Below are 26,298 nucleotides of genomic sequence, written 5' to 3'. Positions count from 1 at the left end.
GCCTCCCATGTGCTGAGAAATTTGATATTTGTCTTAGTCACTGTCCTGCTGCTGTGAAGAAACACCATGACCAAAGCAATTGGTGGCTCGCTTACAATTTTAGAGGATCAGTCCATGATCATCATGGTGGGGAGCAGACGGGCTAGAATAGTAGCTGGTAGCTCTAATCCTGTTCTACAGGCAGCAGGCAGAGACAGAGAGAGACTGACAGACAGAGAGGGAGAGTGGGCCTGGCCTAGGCACTTGAAACCTCAAAGCTCACCAACAATGACACACTTCTTCCAATAAGGACGCATCTCCTCCAACAAGGCCACACTTGAAACCTCAAAGCTCACCAACAATGACACACTTCTTCCAATAAGGACGCATCTCCTCCACAAGGCCACACTTCCTAATCTTTCCTAAACAATTCGACCAACTGAGGATCAAGCAGTCAAACACATAAGCCTTTGGAGTCCATTCTCATTTAAACCACCACAGTATCTGTTTTCAACTTGCTCTAATATTATTTCCAACCTTCCATTTTCAGTCTATGTGGGTTTTTACCATTGAGATGTGTGTATCTGTATACATACATATACATCCATATATATTTTTTTGGTTTATCAATACAGGGTTTCTCTGTAGCTTTGGTGTCCTGGAACTCACTCTGTAGATCAGGCTAGCCTTGAAATCACAGAGATTCATTTGCCTCTTCCTCCCAAGTGCTGGGGTTAAAGACCTGTGCCACCACCATTTGGCAAGGACTATATATTTCTTGCATACAATTGAAGAGGACTAACTTAACATTAGTGCAGCCATGACAGGCTGCCGGCTAACAATATTGGGACTAGACCTCACCCTTACAATAACGAGGAAAAATCACAAACTGTACCCTCTGGGGGACCCATCCGAATTGAGACAGACAAGTACTAGATGTCTTATAACATTAAAGATAGTTTACATAACTTGTATAGAGGTTGCCAGTTTCCTTGCAGCAATGCCAGTACCAATACCCGTTTGACAAGACTTCTGTTGCCCCACTCCTGCCCAATCAGGATTCAAGCCCCCTTTTGAATCTAGAATTACCTTACCTCCCCGCCCCCATCCTTTACTCCTTAAAATTCCTGCCTCAACTGAGCTCGAGACTCTCCCTGATCCAAACGCTGTGTTGGAACAGACAGAGAGCCCAAGCTCAAACTTGCAATAAAGGCTCTTTGCTTTTGCATATGAACTCAGACTCCTGGTGGTCTCTGGGGGGCTCGTGATGTGGGTAGAACATCTGGGAGCACGTCCGGGATCCCCCAGACCCACTAGGACTCCCAACCTGGGGAGCCTGAGACCAGCCAGTGAAAATCAGTCTGTGCCTACCTATCTATCTCATTTAGTTTCACTTTGTCTCTGTCTTGTGCTGTGCTTTGACTGGGCCCATTTCTAAGTTGCCTGCAAAAATCTGGGTGGATATGCTGGAGGAACACAGATCAGGGAACTGGAGGACGTCCCAGGACCCTTCTGTACATAACTGGATCTTGGATCCTCTGGTTTCTTTTTTTTTTTTTCTTTTTTTGGTTTTTCGAGACAGGGTTTCTCTGTAGCTTTTTTAGAGCCTGTCCTGGAACTAGCTCTTGTAGACCAGGCTGGCCTCGAACTCACAGAGATCCGCCTGCCTCTGCCTCCCGAGTGCTGGGATTAAAGGCGTGCGCCACCACCGCCCGGCGGATCCTCTGGTTTCTATGAACAGACAAGGTGGGGTCACACCACATTGATGGATTGGTGACAAGTTGACCTCCAGTTGACCAGGAGGAATCTGCATTGTTTTGTTGCTTTGAACTGTTTGTCTTGTGTCTGACACTAGAGACTGACATTATGGGACAGAAGCCAAGTACTCCCATTTCCTTGACTCTGATTCTCAACCATTTTTAGGAGTTTAAGACTAGCACACAAAAAGATGGATTTGAAACTAAAAAGGAAAAAGTAACCACATTCTGTCAGCTAGAATGGACTTGCTTTGATATAGGCTGGCCAGGTGAAGGAAGTTTCAACTCTTACCTGATGGTCTGGGGGGGGGGGCTCATGACATGGGCACGACAATAAATAGTTGGAAATTATTTTTATTACTTAGTTGTATATGTGTATGCCTGAGTGTATATATTTATACCACAGCAGACGTCTCGAGAGGTCAGAAGAGGTACTGGATCCCTGGAATGGAAGTTACAGAGAGTAACTATCAGGTGGGCACTTTGAACCAAACTCGGGTCCTCAGCAAGAACAGTTAAGAGCTCTTAACCACTGAGTCATCTCTCCAGCCCTCAGAATTATTTTTGCAAATCCAATCAGCTAGTCTGCATCTTTTATTTGAGAATTAAAACCATTTTATGGGGCTGGAGAGATGACTCGGTGGCTAAGAACCCTGGCTGCTCTTCCAAAAAGAAAAAGACCCAGGTTCAATCCCCAGTGACCAAATGGCAGCTTACAATTGCCTGTTACTCCAGTTCTAAGGGATCTGATACCCTCACACCAATGCATATAAAATAAAGTTAAATAAAAGTTTTTAAAAAGACCATCTTATGTCATGTTAATATTGAGAAGTATTTGTTGATTCCTGTAATGTTGTTAATAGTTTTCCTAACTGGTGTGAATACTATTCATCTTTTTTTATTTCCTTTCAGTCATCCTAGGGGTTCACTGCTATACTGAAATAGACATGCTAACATTTTCCCAGTGGTTTCTCTTCTCTCATGAAATTGATTCTTTCCTGAGCCGATGAGCGACTTTCTTCCTCTTCTATAAATGACCTGCCTTTTTGTTTTTCTTTTCCCTCCTTCCCACACCCCACAAGTCTTTTCTTTCCTTCTCTCTCCCTTCCCTTCCCTTTCCCTTCCCCTTCTTTCCCTTCCTTTTCTTCTCCTTCCCTCTTCCCTCCCCTCTCCCCTCCCTTCTCCCTCCCTACATCCTTCCCTCCCTCCCTTCCTTCCTCCTTTCCTTCCTTTCAGGGTCTCACATATCCTTGGTTGGCTGAAACTCTATTTATAGATGATGACCCTGGATTTCTGATCCTCCTGCTTTTACCTCTTGAGTACTGAGATCACAGGCATGTACTACCTTGCCTAGTTTTATTTATGGTGTTGTGGATCCTGGGACTTAGTGCTTAATAAGCAAACACTTTATCAACTGAGCCCCGCCTTAGACCCTGTGTGTAACATTTCTTCAAGTATATATTGGCAATGCTAGAGTATTGTTTGTGAATTAGTTTGTGCTTATATTGGAATGCCATTTCTCCAATGATCCTGAAATACAAGGTTGAGGCAAGTGGTATTGGTCATCAATTTAATTTAATTTTTGTGACTGAAATGTATCATTACATGTTTTCCTTATAAAATTCCTTATAAAAAAGTTGTCACTTTTTACTTGAAACTTATGTCTAATTGATATCCATATCTTTTCCTAAATTCAAGGATTTTTCCTGCTATGATTTAGTTGCACACACTTTCAATGACTTTGGTATATATATTAGGACATTCATTTACTTCCTTGGTTTCTTAGGCTTTGTTTCTTAAGAGACAGAACTCTTAAGAATAGCCATTCCTTTTCCTCTATTTATGTCTGAATGTAGAATTTCCTTGACTGTCTTCAATGCCTGAGAGTCTATCTTCTGATTGACCTAGTCTTTTAGTGAAATTGATTTGTCACTTTTCATTTTCAGTATTTCTTTTTTTTTCATTTTCAGTATTTCTAAGTTTATATTTCAAAGTCTCAATTTCCTTCCTGATTTTCTTATCTATGTCACCAAATTTCTTGCCCAGTTTCTTTCTTTCTTCATTCACTTGGTTGTTTGAATTCTCTTTGAGGTCACTGATCATTCTTAAAAAGAGACTTCTAAATACTTTCTCCAGAATGATAACCTTTTCAGTATGTCAGATTTGGTGCTTAGGGGTTGAGGTATATTGCTAGAGTCATGTTGCCCTGCCTTTTTACGTTTTTGGGTTCCTAAATTGTGATCTGCAACATGTAGTGGGATGGTGATCCCTTCTGGCTTTATCTGGAGATCATCTCAGTGAGTAGTCTTCTTTTGAAAGATTAATTCTGTGTACTACTTAGAGAGAATGAAGCGTTTTCACAGCAATAATGATAAACCAAACCAGACACTGAAAAAAATCAAAATCAATTAAAGTTAATTGCACACCAGCAATAACTATAAAAAACAATACAGCAAAAGATAATGCTAAGCTTAAGTTATGAAGTAAAAAGTTATGCTAAAAACATAATAAATGTGGAAAGTAAAGAAGCTTAACCAAAAGGAAGTAAAATATGAGTAAGAGAAGAGTAAGAGATGAAATTTGATCACACACTAAAAGTTGGGAATAAATTTAAAGATAATAAAAAAATCAAAGAATTTAGAAATAAAGTTCAAAAATACTTTAAACATGGTAACACCAATTGTTACCAAATAAGAATGAATTAAAGTGACTTCCTCCTGGATCCTCTAATAACTTGCATCTGCCAGGTACGTGTGTGTAGGGGGTCAGTGTTAAGGCTGGAGTCCTTCATTCTATCCATTCAGGCTAGTTCTTTGCCCAGGCTCAAGGCATCCATCCTATCAGTACTGAAAATATTCTAAAGACACACAGGTGCTTCCCATCATACTACTGAAAAAATGGTTCACCCCAAAAGTGGAATTTTCCAGGGACTTTTACACTATGAAAAGAAAAGACTGGGAGGCTGTGGCCAACAACAGGATGAGCTGGTCTCTCAGAAAGGTATTTATGTCACACGGTTCTCACAACTTACTAAAGCCAAGCAATGATGCACATGACCACACCTTGGCCACTTTAGTCATACCTTGTCTTCTATTTAAATCTAAGCCTGAGCTGGCAAGCTGGCTAAGTCAGTGAAGTGGTTGCCACCCAAATATGAGGACCAAAGTTCAGTTCCTCCAGACCCATGTGAAACCAAACAAAGACCTAGGTGTGTGGCATGTTCCTAGAACTGAAATGCTAAGTAAGTGGAGACAGGAAGATTCCTGAAACTAGTTGAATAGCCAAGCTAGCCAATTTAGGGAGCTTCAGCTTCAGTAAAAGACCCGCTCCCCCAAAATAATGTGGAGAGTCACTGAGAAAGATACCTGATGCCAAGTATCTTCTGGACTCCAAATGCACACTGGACAAGTGTATACCCACACCTACATACACATATACAACACACACACACACACACACACACAAAACAAAAACTTAAGTCAATAAGCTGAAGAAGGATTTGCAGGGAGGGGGGTCACTATAAATTTGTTCCTCTTCTCATATGTATATGGCTACATAGAATTAATTTCATTTTTCTCTTTTTCACTATGCTGTGTCTTGATGTGGAGTCCACTCTGTGTGCTGTGATTACCATTAATGAATAAAGAAACTGTTTTGGACCTATAGCAGGGCAGAACTTAGGTAGGTGGGGAAGACAGAACTGAATGCTGGGAGGAAGAAGGCAGAGTCAGAGAGATGCCATGATGCCGCCAGAGTCAGACATGTTGAATCTTTGCCAGTAAGCCACTGCCACGTGGTGATATACAGATTAATATAAATGGGTTAAATTAATATAAGAATTAGCCAATAAGAAGCTAGAGCTAATGGGCCAAGTGGTGTTTTAGTCAATACAGTTTCTGTGTGATTATTTCGGGGCTATGCTAGCCAGGCGGCCAGTAAGAACAGGCAGCTCCCTTCTCCAACAGTGTCTGACTGTTTTCATTGGCCTCTAAGGGTGGGTGGCTGAACTAAGGTGGATCTATGCTCTGACCCTAACAACTCTGGTAAGAAGACAGTCAAGAGTCATGTGTCCATCACACTATATTCACTTTAGATGCTTCCCTTCATAGCATGATTTGTTGCTAGTCAAACAGCTTTGTGATCTGTGGATTCAGTAGGTTCTCACTTCCTCTAGACATAACAGAGTTTATGCAGCCTGGGTTGTGTCTTCTGAAGTGTATCAGAAAGGAAAAGCAGAGTTATGCACTAAGAGAAAGAACTAGGGAAACAGACCTCTATCTGCCAGAGTGACAGTTTTCCAGTCCCACCCTGTGTAAGGAACGAGACTGAAGTGACTATCACACTGAAGCAAAACAGTCAGAGAAAATTACAGAGACATCAGAAGGAGAGGAACCCCTTACTCAGAAGCCATGTTGAAGCTTCTTTCCCTCAGAGATACAAAATTGTAGCACAATCAACAACTGCTTAGATCCTTTCTCCCTTCATAGCTACAAACCTGCAATTTTCTAGGAATCTCACCTGAAACTCCTTTGTAGGAAAATGTCATGTCCTAAACCCCCTGTGTAACCCTAGTGCCTTTAGAATTTACTTTATGAAATTGTAATTCCATACAAGTTATCTCTGAAGTCACCCTATAATCTCACTTAAAGAGAGAAAAAAGAAAAACAACAAAACAAACAAAAAGGTTTCTTTGTAACTTCTAAGATGTAATTTGAGAACCACTAAAATGGTAGATACAGCTCCTGCTAAGACAACTGCAGGGCTTCCTTAAGCTCATACCTGCATTTAGCACCTCTCTCCACCCCACATTCATATTCTCTTGTGTGTTTTTCTAAGCACTTTTTCTCCTAACCTTCATGTTGAGAGTCTATATTAAAATATATTTGATAAAGTTGGGCAGTGGTGGCTCATGCCTTTAATTCCAGGCCTTGGGAGGGAGAGGTTGGAGGACCTCTGAGTTTGAGGCCAGTCTAGTCTAAAGAGTGAGTTTAAGGAGAGCCAGGGCTACACAGAGAAACGCTGTCTTGAAAAACAAAATGTAGGCAGAGATCACTCGTTTGTTTCCTGCTGCCCAGACCCAAATAATCATACAGAAACTATATTAATTACAACATTTTTGGCTGATGACTCAAGAATATTTCTAGCTAGCTCTTCTTATATTTTAAATTAACCCATTTCTATTATTTTATGTATCGCCACAAGGGCTGTAATTTAACGGAAAAGTTCTGGCAGCATCATTCTCCTTTGGTAGCTACATGGTGTCTCTTTGACTCCATCTACTCTCTCTCTCTCTCTCTCTCTCTCTCTCTCTTTCTCTCTCCGTATGTATGTATGTATGTATGTATGTTTGGCTTTCATGTCTGGCTTTCCTCTGCTAAACCATTGGTCGAAACAGCTTTATTCATTAACCAATAAAACAACACATATACAGAATGACATCCAACATCAAAAAAAAAAAATAAGAAACCAAACAAAAACTAAAACCAACCAAACAACAACAACAAAAATAAGAAATCTCCAAGTCTGCTTGATACTAGATAGTAATGAAATTCTTTTCTATGTCAAAACCACAAATCCCAATTTGGATGAGTTGAGGTCACTAAAAGATTAATGGAACTCCTGAGGCTGCTGAGGTTGGCATAGCAGAACTGCCCAAGCACCTGTAGCCTAAACTTCTCAGTGTGTACACATTCAGCTGAGGCCAGCAAGCACAGGATAGCTTAACAACCTGGGACTCTGCTTGGACTGAATTATGTACAACCTTCTTTTCTAATAATGGTCTTGGAAGACCAGCTCCTTTATCTGTATATTTTGTGCATGCAAAACCCTCCCCAAACAATGTACCTAGCAACCTCCAATCCCCTCCTATATTAGGCTGCAATTCACCCCTCTCTTGACAATGATGTTTCTCTTCCCCTAACAACAATCAAGCATAGACACTTTCTTTTCAAATATATTCCCAATGTAGTGTAAATGAGAAGGCCAATCCAGCCTGAACTGGTTTTGGCTGTTTATGCATTAAAGAAAAACTGTGTCCTCAAGAGAACTTTTAGGGAGGAACCCTATTTACCATCTTATGTCTACACATGATGCATTATGGGGACAAGCACAGTAGAAAAAAATGACTATGTGATTCAATCTATCAACCAAAATAGAGAACATTAGGAATCACTTGAACCCCCATAAAAGAAAGGCCCAAACAATAATCAGGGCTCTTGAGTACCCTCTCTCATGAGACCCACTGTCACTCTTGACATGTATCCTTTTCTAATCTGCACTGATGTTATCTACCACTCAAGCAAATCTGGGTGAGTCTCCATTTTTAATTCTTTGGGTAAAAGGCCTAGAACCTGGAAACAAAAAGAACCTATGTGAGCTCAACCCCAGTAAAACTTTGCCCCTTCCTCCAGGGCTACTTGCAGCCATCTCCAACCCACCTTCCCAGATTCTACTGCTCCCTGTTTTCTGGTCTCCAAGAGCACCTGACCATTTTAACATGGCACCTAGCGACAGACCTTCAAGATATGTGGAGCAACAAAAGGGCTTTCTTACCCAATGCTGGCCTGTCCTTCAGGAGGAGTCATGAGTACACCAAGTTCCTCCCATGTATTTAAAACTTGTGGGTATTACAAATAATGCTGCTATAAAGATAGTTGAACAGATGCTTTTGTAATATGATTGGGCATCTCTTGGGTAAATTCCCAAGAGGACTGAGCTCCCAAAGTTCTGATGAGGAGCAGAAGGAGAGAGATCATGAGAAAGAAAGTCAGAACCATGAGGGATGCGTTCACCCACTGAGGCGGCAGGACAGAACTAATGGGAGACCACCAAGTCCACTTGGAATGGGACTGATGGAACATGCGACCAAATCGGACTCTCTGAAAGTGGCTGATGGTGGAGGCTGACCGAGGAGCCAAGGACAATGGCGATGGGCTTGGTCTCTACGACATGTACGGGCTCTGTGTGAGCCTTGTCAGTTTGGTTGCTCACCTTCCTGGACCTGGAGGGAGTTGGGAGGACCTTGGACTCAACATAGTGTAGAGAACCCTGATGGCTCTTTGGCCTGGAGAGGGAGGGAGTGGGGGTATGGGTGGAGGGGAGGGGAGGGAAGGGGGAGGAGGAGGGGAGGAGATGGCAATTTTTAATAAAAAATAAATAAACTGGAAATAAATAAATTAATTAATTAAAAAAAAAAAAAACTTGTGGGAAGTCCTGTGGGAAGGACTGCCAGTCACGTCTTTTTTTAAAAAACAAAACAAAACTAAACAAAAATACAAACCAAAAAACAAATACAAAATACCAGGGCTGTCTCATTTATCTCCTGGCTTCAGCTTCCCCTTCCCTACAGGAGATCACAGCTGGAGCCTTGGTCTGTTTCTTGGATTAACCTTTCTGTATATGCTTTTCAGTGCTTCTATTACCTATGAAGGAAAAAATATTAGTAAGAGGCTAGGAAATAAGACTGGTCTACTTAGTAATTTAGACAAGAATTTCAAGCTGTTTGCCGAAGAACATTGCACCCTGACAGAGCAGCACTGAAGCCCTGAGACTTGTGACTCAAACCTTTGTCCATGACCACTATTTGCATGGCAGACATTGTACAAATGGAAAGAACCTGCAGAAAGGCACATATTAGCCTCTCACAACTGTACACCAGCCAGTCTGGACCGCCCCTCTTTACAAATGACACCCCAGGAAACCACATACAAAGAAGCTCACCCTAACTGTCATTGTGTGTATGTATCAATGTGAAGGACAGAAAAGCCTAGCAGATCCCCTGGAGCTAGAGTTACAACAATCAAATGCGAGCTATGTGACCCGCATGCCTGGAACCAAAATCAGGTTCTCCGCAAGAACAATAGGTACTCTTAACCACTGAGCCCCTAAAGACTTATTTTTAAGGTTTTCTTTTTTGGTGTTTTTTTTTTTTAATCTTAAGTTTTTTCTTACCTCTGGTTTTTGCCTATACAGTTATATGTTTAAATATCTTTTCAGCAATTCTGAATAAATTATGAGGGGGGCTTACTTATGGGGTATGCATTACAAATGTCTTCCTAATTGTCATTAGTTATATTTACTTTGCTTACTATATATTTGTGATTAAAAAATCTATTCATTTTCATATAAATAAAAAAGCAAACAATTCTAAGATATAACAGAAGTTGAACATGGTGGAAGAAGAGGGAAAGGCTGCACATTTGAGCCTGCCTGGGCTACATGGTGAGTTCCAGGCTAGCCTGTTAGTGAGACACTGTCTCAGAAAACCAAGGGGTGAAGAAACATTAAATTGTAAAGCACTTGATGGCACGCATAATACCGCAAGCTTGAGTGAGTGCATGCCTGCATGTGTGCATGTGTTTTAAGAGAAAAATCAATGAAAATAGCAATGAGAAAGGTAAGGTAAGGCTATGAAAATAGCACAGTGCTAATGTCTGCCTAGTGTGTGTATGATTTTCTGGATTCTAGCCTCAAACAACAAGAGAAATTACCTAAATAAAATAAAAATAAACTAAAATTCTTTATGAGGAAAACCTGAAAACATTAAGAATATAAATTTTAAAAGAATGTAAAAACATACCACAATATTCATCAACAGAATAATTCAGCATTAGAAAGACATAAATTCCAGTAAAATTAATTTATAACAGTATCGTCAGTATTAGGCACATACCCACAGCATGACAATTGAGTTCGAGGACAGCCTGGTCTACAAGAGCTAGTTCCAGGACAGCTAGGATTGTTACAGAAAGAAACTCTGTCTCAAAAAACGACAAATAAATAAATGAATGAATGAATGAACAAATAAATAAATAAATGTACTACCCATGAAAAATAGGAGAAAAGTAGACTTCTAATAAAGAATACTGTATTGTTGAATATTTAACTATGAAATATGTGTTACATTTGTTTCTTCTACAGACTATTTAACCGTGTAAAGGTATGTTGCATTTATTTATGCTACATTTGTTTAATTATGTAAAGATGTGTTGCTACTTTACCTTGCCTTCCTAAGCCCTTGATTGGTCTAATAAAATGTTGAACGGCCAATAGCTAGGCAGGAGAGGGATAGGTAAGGCTGGTGGGCAGAGAGAATGAGTAGGAGGGGAAATCTAGGCTTGGAAGAAACAGAAGAAGAGAAGAGAGGAGAGGAGAGGGGAAAGGGAGGGGAAGGAGGAAGGGGAAGGAATAAGGAGGGGAGAGGAGGAGAGGAGAGGAGAGAAGAAGACAAGGGAGATGCTGAAAACAAACCAGGCAGCTACCAGCCAGGCAAACATGGAAGAAAAAGTAGGACATATAGGAAAAAAAGGTACAAAGCCCTGAGGCATAAGGTAGATAAAAGAGAAACAGGTTAAGTTAAAAGAGCTAGCTAAAAACAAACCTACAATAAACTGAGCATTCATAACTAACATAAATTCATAACATAAATTTTTGTGTTGTGATTTGGGAACTGGTTGGTGACCCAAAAGAAAAACCTGCTGTATTACTGGGAAATGTTCATAGCCACTTGGGAAAAGATACATTCGGATTTATATATACAAGCAAAGCTCCCCAAATGGACTAGAGGACTAAATGTAAAATATGAAATGATGTAGAAAATAAAAGAAAGAGCATGTTGCTATCCTGGCAATTCTCTTCTCTTTCTTCCTTTTAATTTCTATTTTCTTCCCTCTCACTTTCTAAGCTGGGTGGTGGTGGCGCACGCTTTTAATCCCAGCATTTAGGAGGCAGAGGCAGGTGCATCTCTGTGAGTTCAAGGCCAACCTGGTCTACAAGAGCTAGCTCCAGTACAGGCTTCAAAGCTACAGAGAAACCCTATCTCAAAAAAACCAAAAATAAATAAATCCATACAATACATTTTGATTATTTTTCCCTCCCCTAAATCCACTTTAAAAGAGACAGGAGTGATATGGCTGGGTGGAGAGAGGAATATAAGGCAAGAAGAGACAGGAGCTCACTGCAGTGTGAGGATGCAGTCTGAAGCAGTCAGTCAGAGGACCCAGTCTGAGGAGGCAGTCTGAGGACAGGATCGCCTTTTTGGTCTGAGGATTTGGTAGAGGTAAAAGGTCTCTCTAGTGGCTGGCTGCACTGCTTCTCTGATCTCTCAGCTTTTACCCCATAATATCTGACTCCAGGTTTTTTATTAAGAACAATTAGAATTTATGTTACAGAAAGTAAATATTTTATACCATTTATTGTCTGCTCCTGTTTATAACATCCAACTAAAGTATCTTAGATTTGACCTGCAACATTTAAAAAATGTGAAAGTATCTTAAAATGAAAGATGCTTTATAAACCCTACCAACTCATGCATATTTTCTGTTTCTTATTTTATATACTTATGTATATGTGAACATATATTCTGACCTTTGCTCTAAGATCAAGCACATTCCAGTTGTAAAGGATTGTTAGTTCTCTTCTTCCTGTAAAAATAACTTAAACTTAAGTAACTGTAAAAGTAAGCAACACACAGAGTAAACTTAACTTATTTTAGGGCTTTTTCTTTGTATATTTTTTTAGAGATTTCACTATGTAGCTCTGGAATTCCCTATGTAGATCAGACTGGTCTTGAACTCACAGAGATCTTTCTGTCACTGCTTTGCTAGTACATACTGGTATTAAAGGTGTGTGTACTTTTTAAAAAATGCTTAATACTTTTTTTTCAGGTACCACTCGGTATTATTATATAACATTTCTAAGTAGAAAATATAATTTTATCATATTCAATCCTTATGTCCAAGGGAAAAAGTAAGAAAAAAACATACTAAATTGATAATAATAATATTATACAACTGAGTCAATCAAGACAAATTTACAGGAACAAAAAGTGTACCAGATGCCAGAGACAATAGGGAGGTATCATTCAGCCATCACCAGGTCTCAGTTTATGATAATGAATAGATCATGTAAACAGCAGACTGTTGGACAATGTATATGGATAGAATCCATGCTAGTTCAATGGTAATTTCTGTTGTTTTGGTTTTTGGTTTTTTGAGACTGTTTCCCTGTGTAACAGCCCTGGCTGTCCTGAAACTACATTTGCAGACCAGGCTGGCCTAGAACTCACAGAGATCTGCCTACCTCTGTCTCCTGAGTGCTGGGATTAAAGGTGTGCGCCACCACCACCTGGCACAGCCAGTGTTTTTAACTGCTCCAGCCCTCAAATTGAGTCATTTAAGCTGGGTAGTGTGGCATACACCTGTCACTCCAGCTACTTGGGAGGCTGAGGCAGGAAGATACTGTTGAGTAACACAGTGGGACATCCTCTCTCTCTTTCTCTCTCTCTCTCTCTCTCTCTCTCTCTCTCTCTCTCTCTCTCTGTCTCACACACACACACACAAAACATCATTTAGTTATAAGAAGTACTCTCTTGAGAGATGTAACACTTAATCAAGATGCTTTAAATGTATCGTAGTCTCAGATAATCATTTCTGAGCTAGATTTTTCCAAAGAATTTCAGAGCTATGTAATAATCAATCATTTATCCTCCATTTATATTAGAAACTGACAAGATTTCCTTTATTGAATAAATCATTTTAATTATAATAATATGCTAAAATATTTCCATTTAAACAGAAACAAATATTAAGGTACCTAGATTTAATTAAAAACCTAAGAGAAATGACTGAAAGAAAAAAGTGAACTAGCTCTTACTGACTACATGTGTGGAGGCATCCATGCTGAAAAAATAGCATTAATGATGCTTAATTACCAAAGCAAATATAACTGTCAGTAACTAGATGCAGCTTGAATCTAGTAGAGCTATTCAAGAAAGAAACTTCCCAAGAAAACAACTCAATATACACAACTCTTTTCATTTTAGAGATATGAAAAAAACCAATCAATGAACAGCAACAACAAAATATTAAAGCCCTGGTCTATCTATAACAAGTTTTCTTCTTTAGATAGAGTGTTGTTATATAACTCAGGCTGACCTCTAATCAGCAATTCTGTGGTTTGGCCTTTGGAAAGCAGCAATTATAGATAGGCATAATCAATGTAGACTCCTAATTAAGACAAAAACAAAACAAGACTGTAAAGGGACTGTAAAGATAGCTCAGCACTTAAGAGCACTTGCCACTCTTCCAAAGGACGAGAATTTACTTCCCATATTTCCCATATGTCAGATAGTTTAAAACTACCTGTAACTCCAGCTCAAGGGGATCTTCTGTCCTATGCAGACTACTAAACAGAGTGTGAGAATGTGCAGACACACAGACATAGACACAGACACACAAAAAATTAGAAAAGAATGTACAATACAGTGGTGTTTTGTCTATGAAGATACCCTTACATTTGTGTTGCTCTTCGCTTGTTCATTTGAGACAGTGTCTCTCTATGTAGTACTGGCTAGCCTGGAATTTGGTGTGTAGAAGAGGATAGCTTTCTGAACTCACAGGTACCCTTCCAGTGCTGGGATTATAAAGGCATGTGTTACCATGCCCAGCTATGTTTTTAGGGTTTTTGTTTGTTTGTTTGTTTGTTTGTTTGTTTGTTTTTGAGACAGGGTTTCTCTGTGTAGCCTTGGCTGTCCTGGACTCACTCTGTAGACCAAGCTGGCCTCAAACTCATAGTTTGGCTTGCCTCTGCCTCCCAAGAAGGAAATAAAGGCGTGCGCCACCACCACGCTGCCCTATGTAATTTTTACAATAAACTAGTAGAAGATTAATAAAAAGATTAATAAAGCCATAAAACTAGCTTACTTTTTTATAAACTATTGAAAGAGGCAAACATTACTTTCAAGTTTTAGAGTATCAAAAAGTGTGTATGTTGGAGAAAGAGGGGCTGAAGAGATGGTTCAAAGGTTAAGAGTACCAGCTGCTCTCCCAGAGGACTGGGTTTTCAGCACCCACATGGCAGTTCACAAACTGTCTGTAGTTCTAGCCTGTGGGATCTGATGCCCTCATCCGCTCTCTGCAGGCACCAGCACACTTATGGTGCACAGAACTGCAGACAAAACAATCCTACACATAAAATACATTCGTGTGTCTATGTGTCATGTGCATGTGTGGTGTGGTGTGCTGAGTGTGTATGCCATATATGTGCAGGTGCTCTTGGAAGTCAAAGGCAGGCATTGTGTGTCATGAACCTGGAGCTCCAAAACGCTGTGAGCTGCCTGCATGTGTTCTGGGAACAGAACTCAGTTCCTCTGTAAGAACAGAAGTGCTCTTAATTCACTTGGTCATCTCTACAACCCAACCTCAATCTTTTTAATCTTAAATATTTCTGATTTAATATCATTAAACATGTATCAAGAAGAACCCACAAGACATCAACACATCTCACAAATTCAAAACTGCAGTCACTCAACTCATGTTGTGGTTTCACAATATGCTAGTTCATAGTTTCAGAAGCTGAGTTTTTCTAAATCCAGGTTCTCATAAGAACATAAACCAAGTGCTTATATACATGTATCTTTGCTTTATCCTCTCTTCTCTGGGAACTATAGGGAAGGCTGTATAAAATTACTTTAGAGCAAATTATATGAGAAATAAGTGCTATATTGTTTACATTCCCACCTAGTGGTTTGCAAAGTATTTAAAATAAACATTTAAAAATGAAGAAAACATACATATAAATAACATTATACAGACTGAGTAGGTTATATGTAGGAATATACATGTATATACATATATACGTATATACATGTAGACCCATATATATGTATGCACATAATAATTACTGAAAAAATGTCATGACTTTATTTATTTATTTATTATTTATTTATTTATTTATTTATTGTGTATACAGCATTCCTTCCATGTATGTCTGCAGGCCAGAAGAGGGCACCAGATCCCATTACAGCTGGTTGTGAGCCACCATGTGATTGCTGGGAATTGAACTCAGGACCTTTGGAAGAGCAGGCAATGCTCTTAACCTCTGAGCCATCTCTCCAGCCCCAATGACTTTGAAATAAAGCAAGAAGGGCTGGAAGAAAGGAAATGAAAGGGGGAAATGATGAAGTTATAGTCTCAAAAAGAAAAGAACACACCTTTCATCTCAGTACAGAGGAGGCAGAAGCATACCAGATTTCTCTGAGTTCAGGAATATGTAGAGAGACCCTGACTCAATTACCACCATCACTCCCCCGCCAAAACAAAAACAAAACAAAACAAAAAACAAACTCAAGGAGTTCTCTGGCAATAAAATAATACAGATCAGACTTTCATAGACAAGACGGGAGTGATTGCAACTTCTCTTCAATTACAGCTAGAGGATGTATGCCAAGGACTATGCGACATCACCAGCAGAATTGTGGAGCATCTTCCTAGAGCTTTGCTGTGACGTAATGCTGAGTAATTAAAACATTTCTACACTAAAGCAAACTTCATTGGAGTAAAGTGCCTATTGGAAGCATTTTACTTTGAGAAGCATAGGGTCCAATCTCCTCAACTGCAGAAAAATAAGCTGATGTCCTGGGCAGTTAATTTTCTTGATCAAGTTCCATCAACAAGACAGTGATAGTCAAAGATAAAGACCATTTTACAACCATCCTAATACAAAATGCACATCAAAGTTATATACTAACCCTAAATTTCAGTTTGTTATCTCCTTGCATATAGCTTCTCAGATACTTTAGCCCAATCCCCAGATTTTTTCTTTCATTATTTAGCAAAGAAGCTTACAACTTGAAACCAAAAGTACCATTTTATGTTATTTTTAAAATCCCAATTAAAATTCTATAACCAAATTATCTGTAGATAATTTTATGAATTCAAAACATGTGTTGTTCTGGAATGTACCTTAAATGGTGGAAGGCTTACCTTACATGTTCAAGGCCCAAGGTTTGACACCCAGCAATGCAAACAGTAGCAACAGTAAACAAAACATACAAACAACAATATGTATGAAGTTATAACTGATACCACAATCAAAATACAGACATCTCTGAGCCTCTGCCAAATCCTTTTCACCATGCTTTTAGAATCAAGCAATCCCTAACAGCTACCAACTATGGATTTGCTAACATATGTCAAAAACAGCTTATAAACGTAATCATATGGATTATATTGTTCAGAGACTAGCTTCTATTTCCTATGCCTTTCACGTTCATTCTTGTTTAATGTATTACGAGTTCATTCCTCTTATTGCTGCGCATTATTCTATAGTACATTACACACTACGCAGCACAGTATGTAATGTGTGAAGCGTAAAGACACTGTTTATATATTCAGTCACTGAAGAACATTTGGAGTGTTTCAAGTTCATGACCATTATAAAAGCATTTATATTTAGGCCCCTTTCTAATTTTTAAATATAGGTAATTTATTATTATATATCTTTTCTGGTTCTTATGTTTATACAGAATGTTCCTAGAAAATAAAACTTTCAGAAGAACAATGATTTAAATATAAATACTTTATTTAACGTAGTACTGAGAGTTTAATTAAATCCAGGGCCTGATACATGTGAGGCAAACATTTTACCACTAATCTATCCCTGAAGTCCTAATAAATATTTAAATGCCTAAATTACTTCATGATTATTCAGAAATTAGCATTAAGAAGACAATTATTCCTACTTGTATAAAAAAAGTGAAATGATTGAATAATCGTACTTCCTTTAAACACAGACATATGTCATAACTTACTTAGGAGGAAAATGACAATGTGTCACCATCCCCACTTCCTCCACACACAGAACACAGCCTAACTATTTGAGGCCTCAAATGTGGCCTTAGAAGTCTCAAGGCAGAAATCAACTACATAATAAGGGTTAAGATTTCTGTTAAAGCAAATTTTCATCTCTGGTTTAAGAAAAAAATATATGCAATAATCATTTCAATAAAATTACTCTAGTTTTACAGAGAGGAAAAAAACTCACAGTGCTCAACACCATTCTTAAATCTTGGGCCTATTGTTAAGTTATTTGTATGCACACAAAGATAGTACCAAGTGAACTCTGTGAGTTCAAAAAAGTAGAGCCCATTAGGCTGGAAGAGAAAAGTATATGGTTTAAGAGAGAAATTGTAAAGGCAAGAATGGGGGTGGTAGATTTATCAAAACATTATATGCATGTCTAGAATTCCTAAACAATAAAAGGAGAAAAATACAGAAAAGACCCAGGCAGTGGTGGTGGCACATGCCTTTAATCCCAGCACTCAGGAGGCAGAGGCAAGTGGATCTCTGTGAGTTTGAGGCCAGCCTGGTCTAGAGAGTGAGTTCCAGGACAGCCAAGGCTGTTACATGGAGAAACCCTGTCTCGAAAAACAAAATAAGCAAACAAAAGCCAGAAAAGTGAGAGGTAAAACTTTAAAGATAGGAGACACATTCAGAACAAAAATAAATACAGCTGTGTACCAAAACACTGAAGAGAAATACAAATAAATGGGCTGATTTTGACTGTACTCTAGTCATCAATCCAACCCAAGCAGTTAACAGGTGGAAACAGAACTTCTCTAATTACTCAAAAATATGCTGCATGTCATAAGAAGGAACGAGACCAGTTCACCTTTTGCAAGTAGAGACAGGTGCACTATGATAAGGATATATGGCTTGTTACTCCCACTCCAAAAGAATGCAATGGAATATGTTATCAATAGACAGCTCTAGGCTTCAGTTCTATAGAAATGTCTGGACCCAAGAAGATGAAAACATAGCCCTGTGACTATGTATTTGTGTCAGGATCAGCAATGTCCTTCAATAATATTGCAGCAGAACCACCCAGCGATGACGTTATAAAACCTGTTCCTAGACTGAGGCATAGTTAAAGGTAGCTTGAAAATGGCTAGCGAGGGATAGGAGAGTATAGGAAGAAGAAAAAGGTTAGAACAGTACTTCTCCTACTTCTACTTAAAATGAGCCTACTCATCAAAGTAATAACTTATGAGAAAATCTATGCTGAAAGTCACGTACTGAAATTAACTAGAACGCTAATTTACTTTGATTAAATTTATTTGTTTTAGTTATTTTTATTTATTTGTTCTCTTGACACAGGGAGAATTATGAAGTCCAGGCTGACCTCATACTTGCAGTCATCCTCCTGCCCAATCTCCTGCCTAATTCATGTCATTGCTTCTTTTCGACACCTATATATGTAAGCACTCTTTCAAGATTTAGGCACACTAAGAGGAAAACGAGAATCAAATTATATGATAAGAGTGTTAAGAACTCACCAAGACTTCCGACAACATACATTTCTCAAGAGTTACGGCAGACATCCCATTAGGTTTATGCGGACCACTTTTATTTTTAAACCTTTTATAATACAAAAAAAAAACCCAATGAAGGTTTTATTACTTAGATGTATTCATTTCTTTTACTAATGATTACAAATGCGAGATCTGCTTTAAAAAAACAAACTCTGAACAAGATCCCATATTGGTTATATGAGGATTTTCTTGCTTATCTATGGTGGTGGATATCATAAAAATTATAGATTTTTTTTCCTTTTCAGCTTTTCATAATGTTCATGCATTTCATGTGTGGCCCAAGATAATTCTTCATTCAGCGTGGTACAGAGTAACTGAAAGGATGAACTCCTATGTTTTTCTTAGTTTATTGGTTGCTCCTGTAGTGATTTACCAAAAACTTTGTGTGTTGGTAAAATTTTAGTTTTTCATATCAGAAATCCAAAAGAAGTTACATGGGCTAAAACCAAGGTGTGACAGTGCTGGCTCCTTCTGAAGGCTTCAGGTGAGGATGTGGTCCTTGCTTCTCCCATCTTCTAGTGTTTGTACAATCTTAGTACTACCATGCTGTGTCTTCACAATAGCACTTTCTCTCCTATGAATCCATTTGCCCTTCCTGAGAACCCCTATGACTACATTCAGGGCTCACCCAGGTAAGCTAAGCTAGCTACCTCATCTTTAATCACACTTACAAAATCTCTTTGACATGTAAGATAATAATCTCACATTCTAGAAATTAAGATATGGCCAGGCGGTGATGGCGCATGCCTTTAATCCCAGCACTTGAGAGGCAGAGGCAGGCAGATCTCTGTGAGTTCGAGGCCAGCCTGGTCTACAAGAGCTAGTTTCAGGACAGGCTCCAAAAGCTAATTTCCCCTTTACTAATATGTCCTATAAATGTAATCATTATGGTATATAAATTTTTTACTCTGGCTTTTTTAACATCTCATGATGAACCTAAAATTCATCCACATTGTTGCACTTTTCACATAGTTATTTCTTGGTACTTGTTGAGTTTTTAGTTCCAGAAACCCTCACTGGAACTCAAAATTCATTACCATATTCTATAAACAACACTGTATTACTTATAATTCCTAATACAGTATAAATGGTATGCAAATAGTTGTTATACTGTATTGTTTGGAGAATAACAGTAAGCCTGTTCATATTTACTACTTATGATCTAAATGTATGTTACTTTCAGCTGAGATTGCAGATGTAGAAACGCAAGCATGGAGGGTAACTGTGGCTTACCACATCACTGAGAATTTCCCACACATGGCTATACTACACTTTGTCCATTCACAAAGTAAAGTATTTGGGGGGTATTTCGATTGCTGAACAAGTACGAGTGAAACTGCTATGAACATCAATATACATTTTTTTCATATGAATGTAAAACTACCACTTCCCTTGGGTAAGTATCTAGGAATGAAACTGGGTTGAATGGTCAGTGTTTAGCTTTCTAAGAGAATGACAAATTGTCTCCTACATTGTTGGATCTTTTATTTATTTACTTATTTGGAGTACATAGTTACTCACTGTGTAAACAAATGAAAGTGTAAGCTGAGAGAAAAAATGAAGAAAATTGTGTTTAATTGGACAATCCCATCTATCATAAGGATAGGATGATGAGTTTTCTATTCAAAGGCAGACAGTGGGGATACAGCTCAGCAGGTAGAGAACATGCCCAGCATATACACAGCTCTGGCCGGGGTCAATCTCTAGCGCCACAGAAACAGGTCACAGAGGTGCACACTTGTTGTCCCCAGCACTGGGAGTACAAACAGGAGGATCAGAAATCCAAGGTCAGTCTTACCTAGACAGGTTGGACTAGATGAGACCCTGTCTCAAAAAAAAAAAAAAATTCCAAAGGTAACAATATAAAGGAGACAGGATAAATCTAGAAATTATGTTATGTTTAGAATAGTAGAGGAACAGTATTTAACATGTGACAAATTTTCCATGAGATTAATGACTAAAATAATACACTCACAGTGTCACATCCAGTATCAAACAGGATAGAGTCATATTCAAACACTTTACAGCAGAAATGTGTGTAGTATGAATAAAGAGAAAAATTTTAGCAGCAAAAAAAAAACCCAGAAAGTTAAAATTGACACTGCGTCTGCAGTAGGAAAAGTCAGAAGATAACAATATTGAAAACCTAATGTTTTTTTAGTTGAAATCCCGGAAGCAGATGTACTCTAGAATCCAGACTTTGGAGTGGAGGCAGGATGGTAAAGATTCCTATGGTTTATATACTGAAGTGCAACAGCACATTATCCTGCTCCCAAGAATAAAGCTAAGAGGGGAGCTGAAGGTGGTTCTAGGAGTTCCTACAGCTCCTGGAACAAATCATATTAGGAAAGACATGACTGCATTACACTGTAGTGGCCATAAACTGGATGACCAGGGCATCACAGACCTTGTTAATGAGGCTCTCTGGACGGTTTATTCTAAAGAACATGGATTAGTTAGTTGTAAGGCCTTTTATTTCAAAGCCTCTCCTGCCCAAATCCATCTTCTTTGTCCAAAAGACTTTGTTTCCATTCCTGTACCAGAGCTTTCAAATATGCTTCTCTCTTGTTCCCTTTCCTTCTCCTTGTCCCTCTTCTATCACTGTCTCTCTCTCACTGTTTCTCTTGAACCTAGACCTTCAACATAGCAGGCAAATACTCTACCACTGACCTATGTCCTCAGTCTTCAAATATTCTTATTTTCCAGCTCTGGTGAATACAATAATTAACTTTTGTCCCCAGTTTCTGGTACAGCGCTTTCAGGATTCTTTGAATTTCGTGGACTTCTTAGTGTGAAATTAGGTGAGGGGGCATTGTTTTGTAATTCATAAACAAACTCTGAGTTTATGCTAATAATGTGACTAGCCTAATAATGGAGTCTCGTTGACTAGAGAGTGGAGACTTTTGGACCTAACTCTAGATCTCTTAGGAGGGGAGAAGAACCAAAGATTGAAGTCACTGGTGAGTGGTCAATATTTAATTAATCATGCCTATATAATAGATCCCTCAATAACCCCCTAAGTATAGGGGTTCAGAAAAGAACTTCCAGGCTGAACACATTAGAGGAGGGAAGATGTGCCTCAAACTCTGCAGAAACTGAGGTACCTGTGCTCAGGATACAGATGCTCCTCCCTTAGCTATGAAAGCTCTTTGACCAAATTACAGATATACAAAGGGTCATGGGAACCTCACACTTGTATAGGAGGCCTGGGACTGAAATGAGTAAATCAATCTTGGGGGTCCAAGCCATTGACCTGTGTGGTGTGGAGCTAACTCAAGCTAGATCAAATTAGGTTTAACTCAACCACATCAGTAGGTGTTAAAAGCATAGAAAACAGCTTTCTTTTGCTAACTTGTAAAAGAGGATATGGAGGACTTCAAAGAAAGGGTCCTCAAGACCCAACAGGACTGATGAGCATATGAACCCACAGAGATGTAGCAGCATGATCAGGGCCTGCACTGGGCCAACCCAAACAAGGGTCCTAGAGCTAAGGTAAGATTACATTTATAAATTAGAACTATATTTTTATTAGTCAACTCTAGTTTTATATATTTTGTAAAGTTTTCTACAATAATTTCTGTACACTCTTTGGTGTTTATTATTTAGTATTTTATTTTCCTTATAGCTAATTGAGATATTCCCAGTTTAGCTTGGAAATTATCTTTTTTTTTTTTTTGTCTTGGTTTTCAGGTTATCTGGCAGAGGAGTTACAATGTAAGTACTTAAGGTTTTTATTTGTTTCTCATGCTGAGCTCTAACCCAGGAGCATCTGCATGCTTAGGCAAACACCCTAGCACTGATCTTCAGCCTGAGTCTCAGATTTTCAAACCTGAGATATAATGCACATGTTATAGCATTAATCTTTCTTGTTCTATCTTTTAGAGTACAGTGCTTCACCATCTCTCAACTCCATATTCATGTGTGGAAGTCCTAATGCCCAGAACCTCAGAATGTGACTGATTTCAGAGATACGGCCTTTAAAGGAGGTGGTTAAGTTAAAAGATGTGTTCTCCTCTAAAAATCTGTTAAGACAGGCAAAACACAGACCAATGGGTAACCACACAAGCACACAACAAGACAGCCACCTACCCAGAGATTGCCTCAGAATGAAATCAACTCTTATGACAGGCTGATCTTAGATTTCTAGCCACCAGGTCTGTCTAATCTTTCTTAAAGCATTCCTATCCACATAAATACATAAAAACACAATCTGTGGATTTCAGGGCAATTAGCACATTCTCAAATTCATAAAACTGTCACCACTATCTAGGTGCAGAAAATTTTAATCACCCTGAAGAAAATCCATACTCAATAGTTAGCATTCTCAATTCATGCTTTTCCTAGTCTCCAACAACCACTACCCTACTTCCATCTCCATGAATAGATCTACTCTCGATAATGTCTTTTGTTTTTACCTTTTTTCACTTATGATGACATTTTCAAGATTTCTCCAGGTTAGGGCATGTAGCAGAACTTCCATTTTTCTGGCTGAGTCAGACTGTACTAGCTACTCTGCTCTCATTGGGACCAAATACCGGACCAGCAACTTTAAAGGAGGGTTTGTTTGGGTTCGTGGTTTAGGGATAGAGTTCACCATGACAGGGGTGGGGGGTTGGGGGGAGACATGGCAGAAGAAGTTACTTGTGGTTTTGGTAGTGGGAATTTGCTTATATCAGGGCAGATCAGAAGACAGAAAAAGAATGCTCAGTTGGCTTTCTCTTTTTCCCCTTTTCATTCACCTCAGGACCCTAGAAAGCCCATAGCATGGTGCTACCATATTCAGGGTGACTCTTTCCTACTCAGTTAAAATTTTGTGGAAATGGCTTGTAAAACAAACCTAGGAGTGGGTATCCTAGGTGTTTCTAAACCTACTCAAGTTGAAAATGATGATTAAGCACTGCACACAGATATGCTCTGTTTTGTTTATTTGTTGATCAATGAACATAGGTTGTTTCTGGAGCTCCTATGAATAATGCTATAAATATTTGTATCTTGGACCCTTTGTGACACACGGTCCATTCTCTTGGATACATGGGCATCTGTAGGAACTAAGCTAATGATCCTGTTGGTGATTACAGTTAATCTTTTGAGGAACTGTCAAACTTCCTTCCTAAACATCTATACCATTTTATATTTCCAACAGTGATGTACTACATTTCCAACTTCCATGTTACTGTGAACATTTATCTTTTTTATTGTCTTACTATATGAAAAATACCTCATTGTGGTTCTGATCTGCATTCCCCAAATGACTGATATACACTAAAATGTCTACTTAAAGCTTTTATTTAAAGTTGGGTTACTTTTCTTTTCATTGTTGAAAAAATTTTAACTACTTTCCTGGTTTCTTTGTGTGTGTGTGTGTGTGTGTGTGTGTGTGTGTGTGTGTGTGTTTCAGTTTTGCTATGTAGCTCAGACTGGCCTTAACTAGTCATGAAGACACGAGGTTGCATAGAAGCACTACTATACCTAGATATGCAGAACTTTTACTCACTTTAAATTGTGTTTACAGTGTGAGGTATGGGATTCAAATCCACTCTTTACATGTCAATTTCACTCTAGTCTGCATTGTTTAAGAGATTTTCTTTGCTTACTCTCTCAGCATTCTTGATGAAAAGAAATCAGTTAATGTAAATAAAATGCTTATTTTTGTATTCTTGATTTCCATTTCAAGGATCTATAAGTCTACCTTTATGCTTGTTTGTGATTTTTTTGAGGGGAGGAGAGGGTAATAGGTGTTATAAGAATTTCCATCAAGTGACCTCTTCTCATTTTCTATCTTCTTTTAAAATTAGTTTTCTATGGCTGAAGTTGCTGTTGGCCCTGTTTTCTTTGACCTAGACTGACTGTTTAAGAGTTCATCAATTCCAAAAAAAAGTTTTTTAATCCAAGAATGCCTTCTCTGCTTCTTCTATGTAAAGCACTTCTGCAAATATACTGCATGTTCCTAAATTAGTCAGGTGTAGCACCAACAGGCTGCCAAAGGAAGAGCACAGAAGGTAAGGGTTCTTTGTATACTCGCAAAAACAATAATAGTGTCAGAGGCAGAATGGCTGTCATCGACTAATTAAACTGAGTTTCTGGGAAAAGGCAAAAGCTTGAATGTGTTAACTGCAAATCTAAGAGAATATTGGCTAAGAAATAGAAACATTTTGAATCAGGAGGAAAAGAAGTAGGATATGTAACCCAGTTCTGAGCTTTGCCTTTTGTTTTACGTAAAAGACAATGAAATCTTCAAGCCGTGTCCTTTTATCATTTTCTGTGGCCAGAGCTAGGATTTTGGAAGGGCATAAACTAAGGCCATCAGTAAAATCTGTGATTGAAAGCAAGTAAAACTGAAAATTCCACTGCTTTTATAAATTGACTTCTTTAACTGGGTTAGAAGATGAGCCACTGAGAGGATATTTTAAGACTATTCTGTTTCATAGGACCACCATGACCTACGCCCCTTACACCAAGTCCTCATTTTCTAAGGACAGGGCCTCACTTGCCTAGACTAGCAGACTAGTTTAGAACTGCATTACAGGTATTTGCAGAGCAGGCTTTTTATATGGGGTCTAGGAACTGAACTCAGGTTCTGAGCCATCTCATCTCTCCAGCTCCAAAACTCTTCTAATTGAAAGAATTACCTCTTTTTGTTTAGGAGTTTCCACCAGAAAAACTGTTTTTATTCAAACAGTCAAGTTTAATAACAGTTTATTGTAAGGTCTATTAGTGTTTCAGAGTCTTAATTCTGTCTTTTATGACTTATGTTGAGAGAGAGAGAGAGAGAGAGAGAGAGAGAGAGAGAGAGAGAGAGAGAGAGAGAGAGAGAGAGAGAGAGAGAGAGAGAGAGAGAGAGAGAAAGAGAGAAAGAAAGAGAGAGAGAGAGAGAGAGAGAGAGAGAGAGAGAGAGAGAGAGAGAGAGAGAGAGAACCCAGCCAGCCCTTTAAACCCAGCACGTGGGAGGCAGAGGCAGCCAGATTTCTGTGAATTCAAGGCCAGCCATGTCTACTTAGTCAGACCCAGGACAGCCAGGGCTACACAGAGAAACCTTGTCTCAAAACAACAACAAAAGAGCTCAAATAAACAACTTAAAGGTCATGCTTTTAAAAAGAAAACTGAATCTTATTTAAATACATTTATACATAAATTAAATGAGAATATTCATTTTATTAAAGATATGTAATTAAATTGCTGTTTTAGGGGTTCAGTTGTTAAGAATTTGCACTGCTCTTCCAGTAATGGGTTCCCAGTACCTATATTGGGTTGCTCACAACCACTTGTAACCACAGATCCAGGGGAATCCAACATATCTGACCCCTGCAGGGACTTGCACTCTAGGCACACACTGAAGCACAGACAGGCACACATACACACAACTATTTAAAAAACAAATCTTTAGCTTGTTGTGGTGGAGCACACCTTTATAAA

General features: G+C 38.7%; 1 protein-coding gene across 14 annotated transcripts in view; it reads right to left on the bottom strand.

Moving 5' to 3' along the window:
* Positions 1 to 26,298, bottom strand: part of Baz2b (bromodomain adjacent to zinc finger domain 2B) — a 285,451-nt gene that overhangs the window by 247,135 nt on the left and 12,018 nt on the right. Inside the window, exon 2 of one of the 14 annotated variants that reach the window (XM_038336362.1) lies at positions 18,850 to 18,931. The exons of the other annotated variants lie outside the window; for them this stretch is intronic. The gene's annotated coding sequence lies outside the window, so the exon portion shown is untranslated. The remainder of the gene's footprint in view (positions 1 to 18,849; positions 18,932 to 26,298) is intronic. 14 annotated transcript variants of the gene reach the window in all.

Source organism: Arvicola amphibius, chromosome 7 (assembly GCF_903992535.2).
Source record: "Arvicola amphibius chromosome 7, mArvAmp1.2, whole genome shotgun sequence".
In the NCBI taxonomy this organism is placed as follows: domain Eukaryota; kingdom Metazoa; phylum Chordata; class Mammalia; order Rodentia; family Cricetidae; genus Arvicola; species Arvicola amphibius.
This window is presented reverse-complemented; position numbering and strand designations above follow the sequence as displayed.